The sequence below is a fragment of the Lycorma delicatula genome, chromosome 12 (assembly GCF_047948215.1).
Source record: "Lycorma delicatula isolate Av1 chromosome 12, ASM4794821v1, whole genome shotgun sequence".
NCBI classification, from domain to species: Eukaryota; Metazoa; Arthropoda; class Insecta; order Hemiptera; family Fulgoridae; genus Lycorma; species Lycorma delicatula.
The window spans coordinates 2,833,188-2,850,110 of NC_134466.1; the positions used below are offsets into that span (position 1 = coordinate 2,833,188).

Consider the following 16,923-nt stretch of genomic DNA (forward strand, 5'->3'; position numbering starts at 1 on the left):
GCCAACAGAAAACAACAAAAATCAAAATTGAATCCCCGTTAACACAGAAGTTCAAATTTTATTATTTGTTATCTCTTTTTTTTTACAAATTTTTTCTACAAATATTAAATATTTTTAAAAAAATAATGGAGGATAAAAACCGAGGATAATTAAACAATTTCTTATAATATTATCTACAAGTGTCTCTATATGAGAGTGAGGCTTGCTTGGCTAATTTTATTATAAAACAATTGTCAACAATGAACTGTTCTGATCAAGGCCGGGAGAACAATACATCATAAACGAGTTATTTCATCAGTCTGTGATTTGCACTAAAATTTATTCAACTTGGATGTGTTAGATGATTTAATGTCAGTTTATATTATAATTATTATGCAATAATAATTTAATTATAAATTATATAATTAACACAATAAAAGTATACAACCTAAAAAAGTGCAAGAGCAATCAGATAGTAAAAAATTAAAATTTATTGTTTAAACATTATATCAGGCAAACAGGATGTATAATCTAATCAACATATTCTGAGAACAAAAACTACACCACTTAAATAACCGTGAATGTAATTTTTTTAGTGACGTTTTATTGCCCAGTGTGACCAACAGCAGTTGAGTGAGTAAAAATTTATCAGACCATCACACTAATCATAAACATATATCTTATTAAACATACATACATACATACATAACATGAACGGTATTTATAAAAGTTTCCACGTCACCTACGAACAATTGATCTAAAAACCAAGCGTACTAACCGCATGCAGTAGATCAGCTGCTTTTGATTAATTGTTGTAGGTTTTTTAAACTTAAACATAAAAACATTTATTTTTTTTACTATTTAACCGTTTTCTTTGTTCTTTGTGGTATTCTCTGCTTTGGCTATGAAAAGCCAACAACACGAGCAGCCAGTGTTACCAGTGTTATTTAAATTTTGAATGTTAATATTTCATTTATAATTTTTTCTACAGCTTCAGAAGTTATTAAAAATAAAATAATTACGTAAACAATTTTTATTTATAAACAAGCAGAAGCAGAAAAATCATTTGTTAAATTTTCTTCTATGTTGTTTCATTGTTGAGAAGTTATATAAGTGGTACTATACACAGTTTTTGAAAGACATTATTAACTTGAAGTTTGTATGTCAAAACACTTGTGTTTAATGTCCTTTTGAAGTCTCATACCAAAAAAAATAGATCATTTTGAGGTAGAAAATATAAAATATATATATTTAGAAAATATATATATATTTCATTTTTTATATATTTATTTCATTTCATTTCAACAGTTGTACAGGAGAGATTTACTTTCATCTAGACAAGACAAACTTCAGTAAACACTAGATATAGTGTGCTGCTCAAACATTTCAAGTAACATTAAAAAAGAAGAGGTAATTATAGGTAGGTAAACCTTTAGGATTTAGGTAGGTAAGACAGAAATCTACCTCCATATACAACAATTTGGACTGAAGAGCAATAAATAAGGATGCAATTATATTCAATTATTGGCATAATATACATTTAATCTATTTCACCTAAAGACCATAAAGTAGAACACCTTTCTCCAAATACAATTCCATAACATTTTTGAAACACAACATAATTTTTAAATTACTTATATCAATAAATATATTACTTATAATTAACTACTTATATTTTCTATATATTACTTTTTTCTATTTCTGGAAGTAAATAATAACAGGAAAAATTTAATCGTTAATTAAAATAAAAGACCTGAATTCATTATAGAGACAGACCCTTTCACAATAAATCTAAGCAAATTTTGAAACTTTTATTTTATTTTATAATTATATTTATATTTCATGATAACTAAGAGATCCTGTTACTACGTACAAGTTGTAAAGCTGTAAAATAAAACACGTTCAAAATTGATTTCTCATTTGATACTGGAACTTTTTTTTTGTAACATTTTTAACCGCTTAGAGGAACTGGTAATTTTGCCTTGCAGACATTGCCTCAGTCGACCCTAAGTGACATGGCTGTAACATTTCTCAATGTTAATTTTCTATATATTTTCAGTTAATACAACGGTAAAAGTATTATTCAGATTTGCCTGGCGGTTCATAAGTTTTATTAGAACCCGATCAATAATTAGAAACAAACACATAGGCACTGTGATTTACAAATAAATAAATAAACACTCTACAGATATATTAAAACATACCGGCAGTGAATAATCTCTCCACGATTGTTTTAAACACTCTATATAAATAAAAATGATCTGAAGAAAACTTCCAATAACTCAGAAACATCACGGTGTAATTCAATTTTCAAAATTTCCTTCTAACTGTCTGAAATATAATACAAAATATAAAAATATTTTATTGTTTTATTTTATAAAAAATATTTATAAATATGAAAAAAAAAATGTTTATACATACATCAAATAGCAAAGGAAAGTAATAGCGTTATATTTTAGAAAGCCTTTCTACAATCAACAGGTGCTTTAACCATTAGGCTTGCGTAAATACTGTATAAAATACACAATTCTTAAATTCACAAACAATATTTGCCTACAAGATTAACTTTAAACTTTAAAAACATCAGCGGAAACAACAATTCCAAAAGAAGGTTAAAGAAAAGAGGGCATTGAGAAACCATTGATGGAGAAACCACATTATGAAGTAAACACTCTAATGATAAATGTAAATAATAAATGATTTTACATTGACCGGTCATAAAATTGTACAAATGCTGCGACTAAAAAATTAAAAAATTCCAGCACTATAAAATAAAATCCTTGAGTTTTGACTGCAATGAAAAGACAAAGCATCATTTCTCTATACAGTCAAAACTCAAGGATTTTATTTTATTTCTACAAACACTTTAAAGGTTGTCTCTTGTTTTTACTATTATACTGATTATACTAAATCATGGATAGTGGGGTGCTCTTTGGTAGTTGGGTTACAATTAATTTGGTAGTTGGCATCTCAGGAATGTATTCACCTCATTCATACGCTTTTTTTTTAAATTTCAAGTTTTTTAATAAAAGTTTTGTATAGACTCATATAAATAAAAGGGCAGCATGGATCCCTATCCAACACAATGTTAACTAACATTGGTACACTTACCTCTTGAACGAAATAAGGTATACCTTCTTTTTTTTCATTTTATACGTTGGTATAATTGAGCGATTGTAAGTTCACGGAGAGTACATTTATCGGTCCCCAAATCAAAACTATGCTTAAGGATATAACTTTTCAGGATAAATTTAGGGAATGTGAATTAGCTGCATGGAAGTCCTTCAAAGACATTGATTAGGCATTTTTGTGGCAACAGAAATCATGAAAACTGTTTTTATGATTAATAAGCGGTTAAAAACCTACAAACATTTAGCATGTAGGATGTTATTAAAAATTCATTTCCTACACTCCCACGTAGACTTTTATCCTGAAAATTTGAGCTTTGTCAGTGATGAGAGCGTTTCCGGCAGGATATTCTGACTGTGGAGCATCATTACCAAGGAAGATGGGATCCTGAAATGACGGTTGACTATTGTTAGGTTTTATTTAGAGAAACCGATCAAACATCGTAAAAGCGAAAACATTTGTCAACGTATTTTAAAAATTCGGTTCCGATGATGTAAATGTTTAAAAACTGTATCGAATATATTTCAATTCATCTGTATTTCAATAAACAGAAATTTAGCAGATTTAAACAAATTATAAATGAATAAACACAAATAATAACTTTTTTGAAATATTGTTATCACACTGATTATGCATTAATCGGTATAGTATGTATCTAAAAATGCGATGTATTACACAAAATTTTATTATTTTTGAATTCAGCACCCAAAATTTGTTAAAATCACCATGTACAATTCTAGATATACATATATTTTTTTTTTTATGTTTTGCTGCGTTTTAAAAATTCTGTTAGACATTTACTGTACTTACTTTTGATTCAATCCGGATTTGAAACTACGGTTTCAAATTTTCTTTATCTTTCATAGTCATTTTCCACTTTCAATATTACATTTGAGAATCGGTAACCTTTTTTTTGTCACAGCCTCCGTGAGTTTGAAAGTACCTCCAGTACAGAACCTACAACTCAAAATCACTTGGCAAAGAGATTAGTAATGTACATAATATGAATAGTTAATTTTTTTTTTTTTTTTTTTTTTGTTTTGCGTAGGAGGAGGGAAAAGCTCTAACAGCCACCGTCTGCGCCCGCAACAGACGGTAGTGTCGGGCTCGCACCGACTAAAAACCCTCCCCCTTTATGAAATAGGAACTGGACCTAACCACAAGGCACACGGTTGTGTGCCAAATACATTGAAAAAATTATATTCTATCGATAGGGAAACCTACTGGGACCCTATTAGGGATTGGGATCGCGGACGCGACTTAACTAAGTAATAATAAAATAATATCTATGTTGAACCTGAAAAAAACATACACAGCATATACAAAATTTTACATCTATTTTCATAAAACTTAATTTATACTACTTGTCTAAGTAATTCTAATGTAAAATTTATGTCGAACCTGAAACAGAAACATACACAAAAATACACATAAAAATTCCTACAGATAAGTTCCTATCAGGGAACCCTACTGGGACTTTGGACCTACCGCGATTTAATATGAATATTATACTATCAACTTAAAAACTACACAACTTAATTGTAACATGCAAATTTATAATATTAAACAATAATAACAAAATGTAAAATTTATGTCGAACCTGAAACAGAAACATACACAAAAAATACACATAAAAATTCCTACAGATAAGTTCCTATCAGGGAACCCTACTGGGACTTGGACCTACTGCGATTTTATATGAATATTATACTATCAACTTAAAAACTACACAACTTAATTGTAACATGCAAATTTATAATATTAAACAATAATAACAAAATGTAAAATTTATGTCGAACCTGAAACAGAAACACATACACAAAAAATACACATAAAAAATTCCTACAGATAAGTTCCTATCAGGGAACCCTACTGGGACTTGGACCTACCGCGATTTTATATGAATATTATACTATCAACTTAAAAACTACACAACTTATTTTTAACATACAAATTTATAATATTAAACAATAATAACAAAAGTAAATACCTTTAGTAGAAAATTATCCTACAGTAAAAGGGAGTACCGCAATGTAAGGAGGGCCACTTACATGGCAGCTCTCCCTTAGAATATTAAATGAACCGTAGAGTTACCTGAAACAAAAGAAAATAAGACAAATTCAATTAGCGGTTGTGAAATTAATATAGTTTAAATTTAATATAGAAATAGAATCGCTAGCTAGGTAGGTACATAAGATAAGCTATACCCTCTTCCACTAGATAGATACCAAGAACACTGAATTTTTTACATCTCCGACATCGTTAGATATCCTGTGAGAAATCATTGAAAAACACCATTTTAATAGATCAAGGTGGAAGAAAATAAAGGAATAAAGTGATGTTAGAAAGGCGTAATCCACAAGGATCGCTAAACAAGACAACTCGCTCAAAGAAATTCTAAGCCGCTTTTAAGGCAGCAGGGATTCCTCTCTTACAAGAACAGAGCGCTTTTACCAAGAATAGAAGCAAAAAAATTATTCTGAATTAAGATTCACCGATATAGATTGTAGCAGATCTATATCGCATCCAGGAATGTGTGTTATATGAACCTATTTGGACGAGCTAAAATTTTCAGCTAAGAATAATGTCGAATGGTAACAAAAATCGACACAGGATGTCTGTTCAGTACACCATCTGATCCTTTTACTAATTTTTATATATATATTATTTTTTTAAATTATACTTAATATTTTTATAGAATGAACTGCATCATTTATTTTCTTATTATTTTTACAATTTTATATAGGTTTCCACTTATTTTGATCGCTCTGGTATTTAAAATTCATGAAATATTTATTTATGTACCGTCTAATTTGCAAGTATATTCTACAACAAGTTTTGACAATGAGGTGCGAGCACGGTTTCATTCAATTTTCAAACCGCTGTCAGGCAAGAGATTCATCGCCAAAGCAAGCAAAACAATAAAGGACTAAACAAAATTTCTATGTCAAAAAAGAAAAAAAACTTATGAAACCACTTCTAAATTTTCACACAGTATATCTTCTATTAAAATAATATGTTAAATTAAGATATCGCTTTGTTTCATCTATCAAAACCCCGTTCTCTATCTGTAAACGTACATAAAATTCATTTTTATTATAATTAAAAGTTTGGGGGTATCCAAGTGAAAAGATGACTGTCACGACAATAGTTTGATAATTATTTCATTCATTTTACACGATGAAATCTCTCAATATCAATCGTTTTTCATGACTATTCTTTACATTAGAAACAAATAATTGTTGTCAACAAAAAGAATAATTTAGTTAAATTATATATTGCATTTCAATTTTATTAACAACGATGAAAAAATCAAGTGATTTACTGCTAACCGATAAATACTCAAAATATTATTAGGAAGGTTAAAAATATGAATAACAGTCCCTTGAAATATAAGCCAACAAATGTACAAGATAATCTTATGAAGTTTCATTGCAGTAACTAACAAAATTCATAAAAATTTGTGTAAACACCACCTAAACACAGTAATTACATTACTTATACTTACCTTATTTATTTCCAATAACTAGTTTGTGCAGTCAGTACCTTAAACCTTCAGTTTGTATTAAATTGTAACTTATTATTTTTAATTGATTTGTATTTTTTTTCATTATAAATATTTCTACATTTATGTTCATAATATAATTTAAAATTTCACAACAGGTAACATTATAATTTATGTTAAAAAAGAGAACTCATTAAAAAGATAAAAACAGAATTTAATACAGACTGAAGATGCAGGGGTACTGCGAAAAACAGTCAGTGCAAACTTATATGGCAAGTTTATTTTACCTAATTACTGTGTTTTGGTGGTTTATATTTCAAATAAAATATATATGAGAGACAAATTAGGCATTGACCGGATACTGGCACTTCTCTATATGTAATGCTACTAAGTTTCGTCTCTTTATTATCCTGATGTTTCCTTTATTGCATTTATATTGTAATTTGCCACACAAAATTTCTGTGTCCCAAATGACATTTAATATCAGATCTACCTAAAATTTTTTAAAAAAGTTAGAAATAAAAATAACTGCAGTATCACTAATGTCCTGACCTTCTCTTTTTCTGTTTAGCCTCTGGAACCACCGTAAGATATTACTTCAGAGGATGATATGTATGAAAATTTAAATGAAGTGCAGTCTTGTTCAGTCTCAGGTCAACCGTTCCTGAAATGTATGGTTAATTGTAACCCTACCGTGAAAGAACACAGATATCCACAATCTAGTATTCAAATCCATTTAAAATCTTTACTAGGATTTGAACCTTACAACTCTCGACTTTGAAATCATTTGACTTGCAATGACGAGTTAACGACTAGACTAGACCGGTCGGGTAATGCCCTAACCCTGGCCCCTAGTACAAGTTAAGTGATAATGGCTGGTTGAAGCCACAGAGAAGCTCCATTACTTGGTCGTTCTAACTGAAGCTAAACATTACATAAACGGATGGAATCTTTTAATAAATACTAATATTATTGTGAAATATATATAATGTAGTAAAGAATTAATAGTACCTTAATATTATACCATTTGGCTACACAGCTTTACATTCATCACCACGGCTAATCCAAGGATCAAATCCATCGAGCAGCTGAAAGAATCGATCGATCTGGTACTCTGAAGATGTAGGACGCAGGATGAAGTGACGAAATGTTGAATATAACCCGGTAATCTGTATTATTTCAAGTCTCATTTTTATTTATAGTTTGTAAATTTTTATAGTGAGGAAGATAACGTTCACACTTTGATCTTGATCGCACTTTAATTTCACACTTTATTTACACCAATCACTTTATTTACCCCACAATTTCAGAATATGAAAAAGATAAAATAATTACATACTAAAAACCGGGGTCAGTTCACGCCTTTTTAATATGCAAGGCAAATATATTACATATAAAAATCATTAAATTTTGAAGTAATTTGGATTACTGTTATGCTAGATGGATTTTTTCAAATAATCATTCTCCTTAGGTGTTTACCACAAAAAAATGGTAAATGTTGCAACTAAGTTAATTTTTTTAATAAAAAAATAAGCAAATAAAGTTAAATAATTTATTATGGCACCTCTAAAATCGGCTGACCCTGGTTTGAAAAAATTAAACTAACATGCAAGCATGCATCTTCTTTGAAGCAGGTGGCTGGCTGAACGCTGATTGGGAAAAGCAAAGGGGTATTCAAAATTTAAAATACTTCAAATAAGATAAAAAATTCTTAAAATTGTAATTAGATATAAATATGCTCTAACCTTCAATTTGATTAACACCTACCAAAAAAATTTAAGAAAAAACTTATGTAATATAATAAATATAAAATATATATATAAATAAATGTATATTATATCCTACGTGAACCAGATTTAAAAGCTACAGTTAATTAAGAAATTGCTTCTATATCTTTACTTGTTTTTTAAATTTCTTGAACTAAATGATTAATTTTGTCAATGAAATGAATAAAATTTAAATAATTTATAAAAAGGGTAATTTTAAAAACCTACTAATTAATATTTCAAATAAAATTTTATAAAGCAATTAAAACTACAAAAGGAATTTTTACGTGATGTAATACTAAAAAAAAAATGTAAATTGATTTATAGGGAGGACTTCAGCCACTGGTCTGGTAGTGAAGTGATGAGCTGAAAAGACAAAGAAACATAATAAACATAGAGCAAATATAAATAAACTATATCACCCCCCAATATATAGACACATTTATATACACAGCACCCCCCAACCGAAACCCGATGAACGATATCGGGATGATGAAATACGGTCGCGACGCGGTTGACACGGTACGAATATTTTATGTACCCAGCACTCGCGAGAGCTATTCATTGCATACAACATAGATATTTAAAATGTCAATATGTAATCAAGAATAATAATTAAAAATAATTCTGTATCATATTAGGTACCTGATAACCTAAGATGCGAATAATACACCCGGAACTGTGCAAGAGCACATCGAATCTCCTACCCGTTAAGGAAAAAGTTGAAATAATACACCCCGAACTGTGTCAGAGCATATCAGCTTTGCTATGTGTTGATCAAAAATCTAGAATAATACACCCTGAACTGTTTCAGAGCATATCAAATTTGCTATGTGTTGATCAAAAATCTAAAATAATACACCCTGAACTGTGTCAGAGCATATCAAATTTGCTATGTGTTGATCAAAAATCTAAAATAATACACCCTGAACTGTGTCAGAGCATATCAGATTTGCTATGTGTTGATCAAAAATCTAGAATAATACACCCTGAACTGTGTCAGAGCATATCAAATTTGCTATGTGTTGATCAAAAATCTAAAATAATACACCCTGAACTGTGTCAGAGCATATCAGATTTGCTATCTGTGAGGAAAAATCTAAAATAATACACCCCGAAGTGTGTTAGAGCATATCAGATTTGACATGTGTTGATCAAAAATCTAAAATAATACACCCTGAACTGTGTCAGAGCATATCAAATTTGCTATGTGTTGATCAAAAATCTAAAATAATACACCCTGAACTGTGTCAGAGCATATCAAATTTGCTATGTGTTGATCAAAAATCTAAAATAATACACCCTGAACTGTGTCAGAGCATATCAGATTTGCTATCTGTGAGGAAAAATCTAAAATAATACACCCCGAAGTGTGTTAGAGCATATCAAATTTGCTATGTGTTGATCAAAAATCTAAAATAATACACCCTGAACTGTTTCAGAGCATATCAGCTTTGCTATGTGTAGAGGAAAAATCTAAAATAATATACCCCGAACTGTGTCAGAGCATATCATATTTGCTATCTGTAGAGGAAAAATCTAAAATAATACACCCTGAACTGTTTCAGAGCATATCAAATTTGCTATGTGTTGATCAAAAATCTAAAATAATATACCCCGAACTGTGTCAGAGCATATCAAATTTGCTATGTGTTGATCAAAAATCTAAAATAATATACCCCGAACTGTGTCAGAGCATATCAAATTTGCTATGTGTTGATCAAAAATCTAAAATAATACACCCTGAACTGTGTCAGAGCATATCAAATTTGCTATGTGTTGATCAAAAATCTAAAATAATACACCCTGAACTGTTTCAGAGCATATCAGCTTTGCTATGTGTAGAGGAAAAATCTAAAATAATATACCCCGAACTGTGTCAGAGCATATCATATTTGCTATCTGTAGAGGAAAAATCTAAAATAATACACCCTGAACTGTTTCAGAGCATATCAAATTTGCTATGTGTTGATCAAAAATCTAAAATAATACACCCTGAACTGTGTCAGAGCATATCAAATTTGCTATGTGTTGATCAAAAATCTAAAATAATACACCCTGAACTGTGTCAGAGCATATCAGATTTGCTATCTGTGAGGAAAAATCTAAAATAATACACCCCGAAGTGTGTTAGAGCATATCAGGTTTGCTGTATGTATAACACACTCTAATCTGTGTGTTTTTACAATTTCATAATTTGAAACTATTTCTAAAAATGAAACCGAATTAGAAGATTGAACTAGGGAAATATATGAGTTAACCAGAAGATTTTAGTTTTATAATTTCAACAAGAAAATATTATTGATTTGAAGAAATATAACTTAAGGGATTTTTGTATTATTTTCAATATTAAAAATAGATGATTTTTCAAAGAAATCAATTACTCAGAGAGTTTTCAATCAATGAATTTACTTGTATTTTCCATATTTCTTTTTTCCCCTTTTGTACTTGTGTAGATGTTGCATTACTATCCAGACCTCTTAATTACCCCTTTTAAGATTCTCTTAAGAATGCATTTTCACAGCATAATATGGCCAATCCCGGTTGTAATTAAAAAAAAGTCGATTTATATTATTGAAAAAAAGGTGAAGTTGCTAATGAATAGCAAATGGAATCAAATTGTGATCGATGACAATCCAAGTGAAAAGGGGGTATTAAATAATGCAAATACTAAATGTAATATTGAAGTTACCTTTATCTGTAGGATTATAGAAAAAATTAAATCTTATTATTAAGTAATCCATAAGGAGGTCTTTTAAAGGAATTCTATATGTGAACACCGGGTGGTGCAGAATGATTAATAGCAGGTGACAGGTACCGATTAAATCACAAATTCTAATCTTGTATAAGAAAAGAGAAGGTGCTCGATTTCAGTTTTACACGGTTTGGAAAAATGGTTTATAAAAAATATACATTTATAGAAATAAACGAATAATTTCAGTGGATAACCATCGGGCAAGATATGGCATATATTCTAGAAGACTAAAACCAGCGGGTTTATATATTTAGTTTGCTCATACAAAAGGTTTAATGTAGTGTATTTTTAGGTTTAATATTCCCGTAAAATTATCAAAGGTAATAATGATGGGTCTTTTAAATAGAACTAAAATGATTCCTGACCGATATACTGTAATAGTTACTTGATGTTTCTGGGCCGAAGACTAGTATATGTTCAAATACTGTGTGACTGTGTCAAAAATAGATTTATGTAATGTTAGATGCTTTTAGAATAGTTAGGGCTTTTAGAATACTTAGAAGATGTTTTTAAATGAAAGCTAAAAAAATCTGATGTGTTGTATCCTTAAATTTATTTATATATAGATAATCAAAGGGACATTTCGGATTTAATTTTGTTGTTAAATATGATTATTTATTTAAGAAATTACTTCATATAATTATAAAAATAAAGGCGAATCCAGAAAGAAAAATAAAATGAGAGACTGTTTTACATAAACAGATCTAATACGATTGAAAAAAGCCAATACTATGAATTAAAAAATCATAAATTTCTATTTATTTTTAAAAAAATGGTAAAGTTGTATAAACAGTCTTAAGTGGTTTATATATACCCTCTTACTTAAGATCAATCATATTATAATTTAACCTCTTTGAAGACACATTTCTAATTTAATACTTGAAAATCAAATTATATTACTTTTAAACTTAGATATTCGACTCAAATACAGCAGAATGAATGATATACATAAAATACCCATCATCTAAACTTAAATTAGTGTAATTAATGTTAGTAAGTTAGTCGATGTTACCAAAACAATTTTTTATGATAAAACAGTTATATTTGTAAGCTACATAAAAAGAACATGCAATTACAAGCTACATAAAGAAACATGAAATTACTAGCTACATAACAAGTACATGCAATTACAAGCTACCTAATTATTTTATGTATATTATTAAAATTACTGTATTTGGCCAACAAAACCTGTAAACATAATTTGTATATGAAATAGTAAAAACATTTATCTCTCTCCAAAGAGGTTAAAGTTAAATATTTAATTAAAAGGTTAGGAAAATAATGCTTATTGACATTTTTGAAAAATTGTACTATTCGCATTACATTAAAAAACAGAGAATTCACATAAAGAACAAAATTACAGTGTACTACTTGTTATTTTGAAAATAAATAAAAACCTTTGCAGTATATGATCATTTGACTACTTGCTTAAAGGCACGAATATAAACCGGGATTGTATTTTTCTTCCTGTATGAAGTTTTTCAAACAGCTATACATAATTAAATAAATTGAGTAAAACAATCTTAACTGAAAAGAAAAAGCAGAATAAAAAATTGTAAATGATTTCAACGAAGAAATTATTTGAAATAATCGGCTAACGTTTTGATATAAATGTAGCGACAAGGGAGGTACCATCAGTATCTTAACCACCAAAGTACCTAACCTAAGAGAGTTAAGAATTACATAAAAAATATATTAAAGGGTAGACAAAAATTCATTTAGAAGAATAAGTAATTAAAAAAATTATGCCCTTATTTTTTCTTTCTACCTAGTCACCTGTATAAACAGAAAAATAAAAAATTTGCACCTGCTTGAAAATAATTAAAGAATACGATTAAACTTTTTTGATTGTATTACATACAGTATTCAGAAATTTGCGTGCCTGTTGGCAATTCACTAAACACGGTAATAAATCAAATGAAAATGGACGGGGAAAATATTGAAAATGGATTAGAACAAGTTTTATTTAGATTAGAGTATACTGTTGGTATTTATTTGTGAACTGAAGGAATTAGAATAAATTTTGGCAAAAAATCTGAAACAGTATTGGTTGATTACACCGTGAAACAGCTTTACAAAAGATTTCTTTATCAGGTTACAATCAAGAGACCCAGAAATGAATGCGGTTAACTACAACTGACGTCCAGGAAAAATTTAGAAATATAAGAAACAAAAATAAATTTAAAACTATGTTTAATTAACATAAAAGATAATTTCTTATTAATATAAACTCTTGAGAAATAAATGAAGAATACCTCTGCAATAATGGAAAATATTTGTAGATGTGATAATTGGCTTTTATTTCTAGAATTTTCTAGAGAATTACAGAAAAAATAAATTGAACATCGTAGATGTGAAAATGTGTGGATGTCCGATAAGATTTAGTTCAATGATTTTGTATGAAAGAAGATTCTGATCGTTCTAACGGGAAGATAACACAATTATTAACACCTGAAAAAACTAAAAAAGAATAACTGCATTTTAAATATGATATAAAATTGCACATTGTTATTTTCCTAATTCAAAATACAAACTGTTTCTTAATATAGTTTCTAAACAATATTTCCTGTTTCAGCAATAATAATTAAAGTGTTCGATACATCAAACAATAAAATTTGATAGTTCCTTCAAGATATTCATCGTACTAAGGTATTTGTACTTATTTTCAGTACACATTAAAGGTAGCCAATCGCAATAAAAAACATGTCTATTCAGTTCATATAAATTACACTTAACTATTTATACAAGTAATGTATCCAGATGTAATATAAAAATTAGGCAATTCCTATAAAATTATTTAAAATATTAATATATTTTATAGCATTTTCTTGAATAAAATTCATTTTAGTTCCTACATAAAATTCATCGGTAATTAATTTTATAAAAATTTTGCCACGTTGATGTATCCATTTCAAAAAAAGGTTACATCACCCCTGTTTTTTTTAATAAAACAAATTTTGTAAAATGGAAGATAATTATTAATCTAGAATAGATTTTAAATTAAAAAACAAAATTTCATGTAAATAAGATCATCATATAAACTGTAGCAACGTGCTTTAAAAAATCTACGTTAAATTTGAAAAAATGTTTAATTTAAAACAGATATATTAAAAAAAATAATAAATCTATGTTGCATACAATAAAATAAATGTCCCTCACTTTAAAATAATGTCCTAAATTGTATGGTTTTTCTTTCTAGAAGATTGTTCATAGTTACCATACAGAAGAGATGTTCACTTTTAGACGGCAACGACGCAACTAAAATATGTCTTCTTCGTATAAGGTTACAAGATTGAAAAACAAGTTTCTGCGTCTCTGATTGGTCAATGATATCGGAGTGTTTCGTCATAGACCCGAACGACTACCTCGTGACATCTCTTAATCCGTTCAACGTTAAAAGAATAGACCAACTCTGTGATAAGAATTGAAAAACAAGTTAATTACATTTCTGCGTCTCTGATTGGTCAATAATATCGGAGTGTTTCGTTACAGACCCGACCGACGTCTCTTGATCCGTTCAACGTTAAAAGAATAGACCAACTCTGTTATAAGAATTGAAAAACAAGTTAATTACTTTTCTGCGTCTCTGATTGGTGAATAGTATTAAAAATTGTTTAATCGTTCTAATGAATCCATCCTGTCGTAACTTGTAATCTTCAACACATAATAGCATTAAAATATATATTTGAATTTAAAATAAAAAGAAGGAACTAATTTCAAAATGATTTTTTTACTTTAACCTGTATTAATATATTTATTAATAAAAACAAATTACGTCATCAAAATTACCGATCTAATTGAAAATTAAACAGACATTTTTTTGAATAGTAATTTACAGAACTGAACTTTTGTTTTTTGCATCGGTATTTATTTTTTCAGTTAAGAAAAAAAAATTGGTTATGTTATATTCTCTAAGACAGTATAAGGTATTAATTTGTTAATTAATACCGATGAAATTTGATAAATAAAAAATGAATTCGTCTTTAAACGCCAAAAATACTATGCTAAGAAAGCAAGTGTTAATTCCAACAACGACAGTTTTGTTGTACAATTCAATTTACTCAGAGTCCTCTTGGTTTACTTAAAAATCAAGAAACAGATTTACAAATTTAATAAGCCTGTAATAAAAACATACCCTTCTCTCTTTGCTTTGATCCGCTTTCGGGAGCGAGGTCAACACCTCATCATAGTTACTCGAGGCCTCCTTTTACGTTTCTGAAGCACTTTGACCTCCAGCCTTTTACTAACGACAGATTCTGAAATGACTCTAACTGTCTCTTTATCATCCGCTAAGACAACCAGACCTTTCCTACTGTGTTTTATGTTCCTAATTTTCAAATTTCCTTCTATTCCTTTCTAATTTCCTTAATAGTTTTGTGGAGCTTTCCTTCCTGTTTATGAATGTGACTTCTGGTTGCTTGTGGGTTAAGCTGGCCTCTCGCTTGCCTTTAAGCACCTAGGCGTAGAGTTTCCGCTTCGCCCTAATAAGTACAGGCGCTGGGCGCTGGTACCGGGACGGAATTTGCCTCTTTTCTTTAACTATAACCTCCTTGACTTCAGTTGGCTTAGAGACAAGCGCCTCAAATCCGTTCGCCAAAGCACAGTTCCCTAAACTCATGTTTAGGAAACATTTATGTTTAGAGAACATTTCCCTAAACTCATTATCCCTAGGGATCACTCGTCTTCAAGAAATCCAACAACTGCTCACATAGTTACTCAAATTGTGTACCAGAGATACAGAACTACCAGCCTTAACTAAATCACTATTCAGACTAATTTTTGGTATCCCTAATTAGTCTCTGTCATCTACTACTTTGTCGGGCAAGCCGACATATTTGAAATACGAGCAGCCGGTGGCCTGATTCCCTCACGTCATTTTTTGCACGTCTTAACCCCGCTGCTGAACAGTTTAAGCGAGTGCAAGCAATTACGAAAATACTGATTTCGGTCCCTGCTCTAAAAAGAGCGTATACAGGAGTAATCGCCTTAATTCGCCCAGGTAGACTGTCCGCCCTACCTGGGCGAACCTTTGCTCGTTACAGGGTATTTATACCAAAACCCACCAGGTCGGTCTAGTGGTTAACGCGTCTTCCCAAATCAGCTGATTTCGAAGTCGAGAGTTACAGCGTTCAAGTCCTAGTAAAGCCGGTTATTTTTACACGGATTTGAATACTAGATCGCGGATACCAGTGTTCTTTGGCGGTTGGGTTTCAATTAACCACACATCTCAGGAACGGTCGAACTGAGAATGTACAAGACTACACTTCATTTACACTCATACCCTCCTCATTCATCCTCTGAAGAATTATCTAAACGGTAGTTACCGGAGGCTAAACAGGAAAAAGAAAGACATAAAAAGGGTATTTACACCAGCAGTCGTTGCCACAAAAAGCCGATCGCTTTACAAGGCTTTCGTGAGGCAGATTCATGTTAAAATCAAACACCAGATACCAAAAAGGAACTCTGTGAAAACGGTCAAATCATGAACGATCCACCATTTTTATGCAGATGCTGTTAAAACATTAGTCGGTAAGAATTAAAAACCCGGGGAACGTAACCGCTTGACACCGGTTTAAAAAAACACCAAAGCTAACCTAAGTCACGGTAACAACTTTGATTATACGCATCAGAAGGACCAAAATATAGGATAAGGTTGCGACAATATTTTAAAGGTGATTGCAGAACAACAATTTTTTCATTAAAAAAATTCAGGTTATGTTACCCCTTACTATTCCAGCTATTAACCATTTTTTACATTACGTAGTATTTTACAGCTGTTTAGTATTTTT

At 29.9% G+C, this 16,923-nt stretch overlaps 1 protein-coding gene across 1 annotated transcript in view; it reads right to left on the reverse strand.

Annotated features, from left to right (window-relative positions):
• Positions 1–16,923, reverse strand: part of LOC142333334 (dynein axonemal heavy chain 10-like) — a 363,654-nt gene that overhangs the window by 281,381 nt on the left and 65,350 nt on the right. The window lies entirely within an intron of this gene.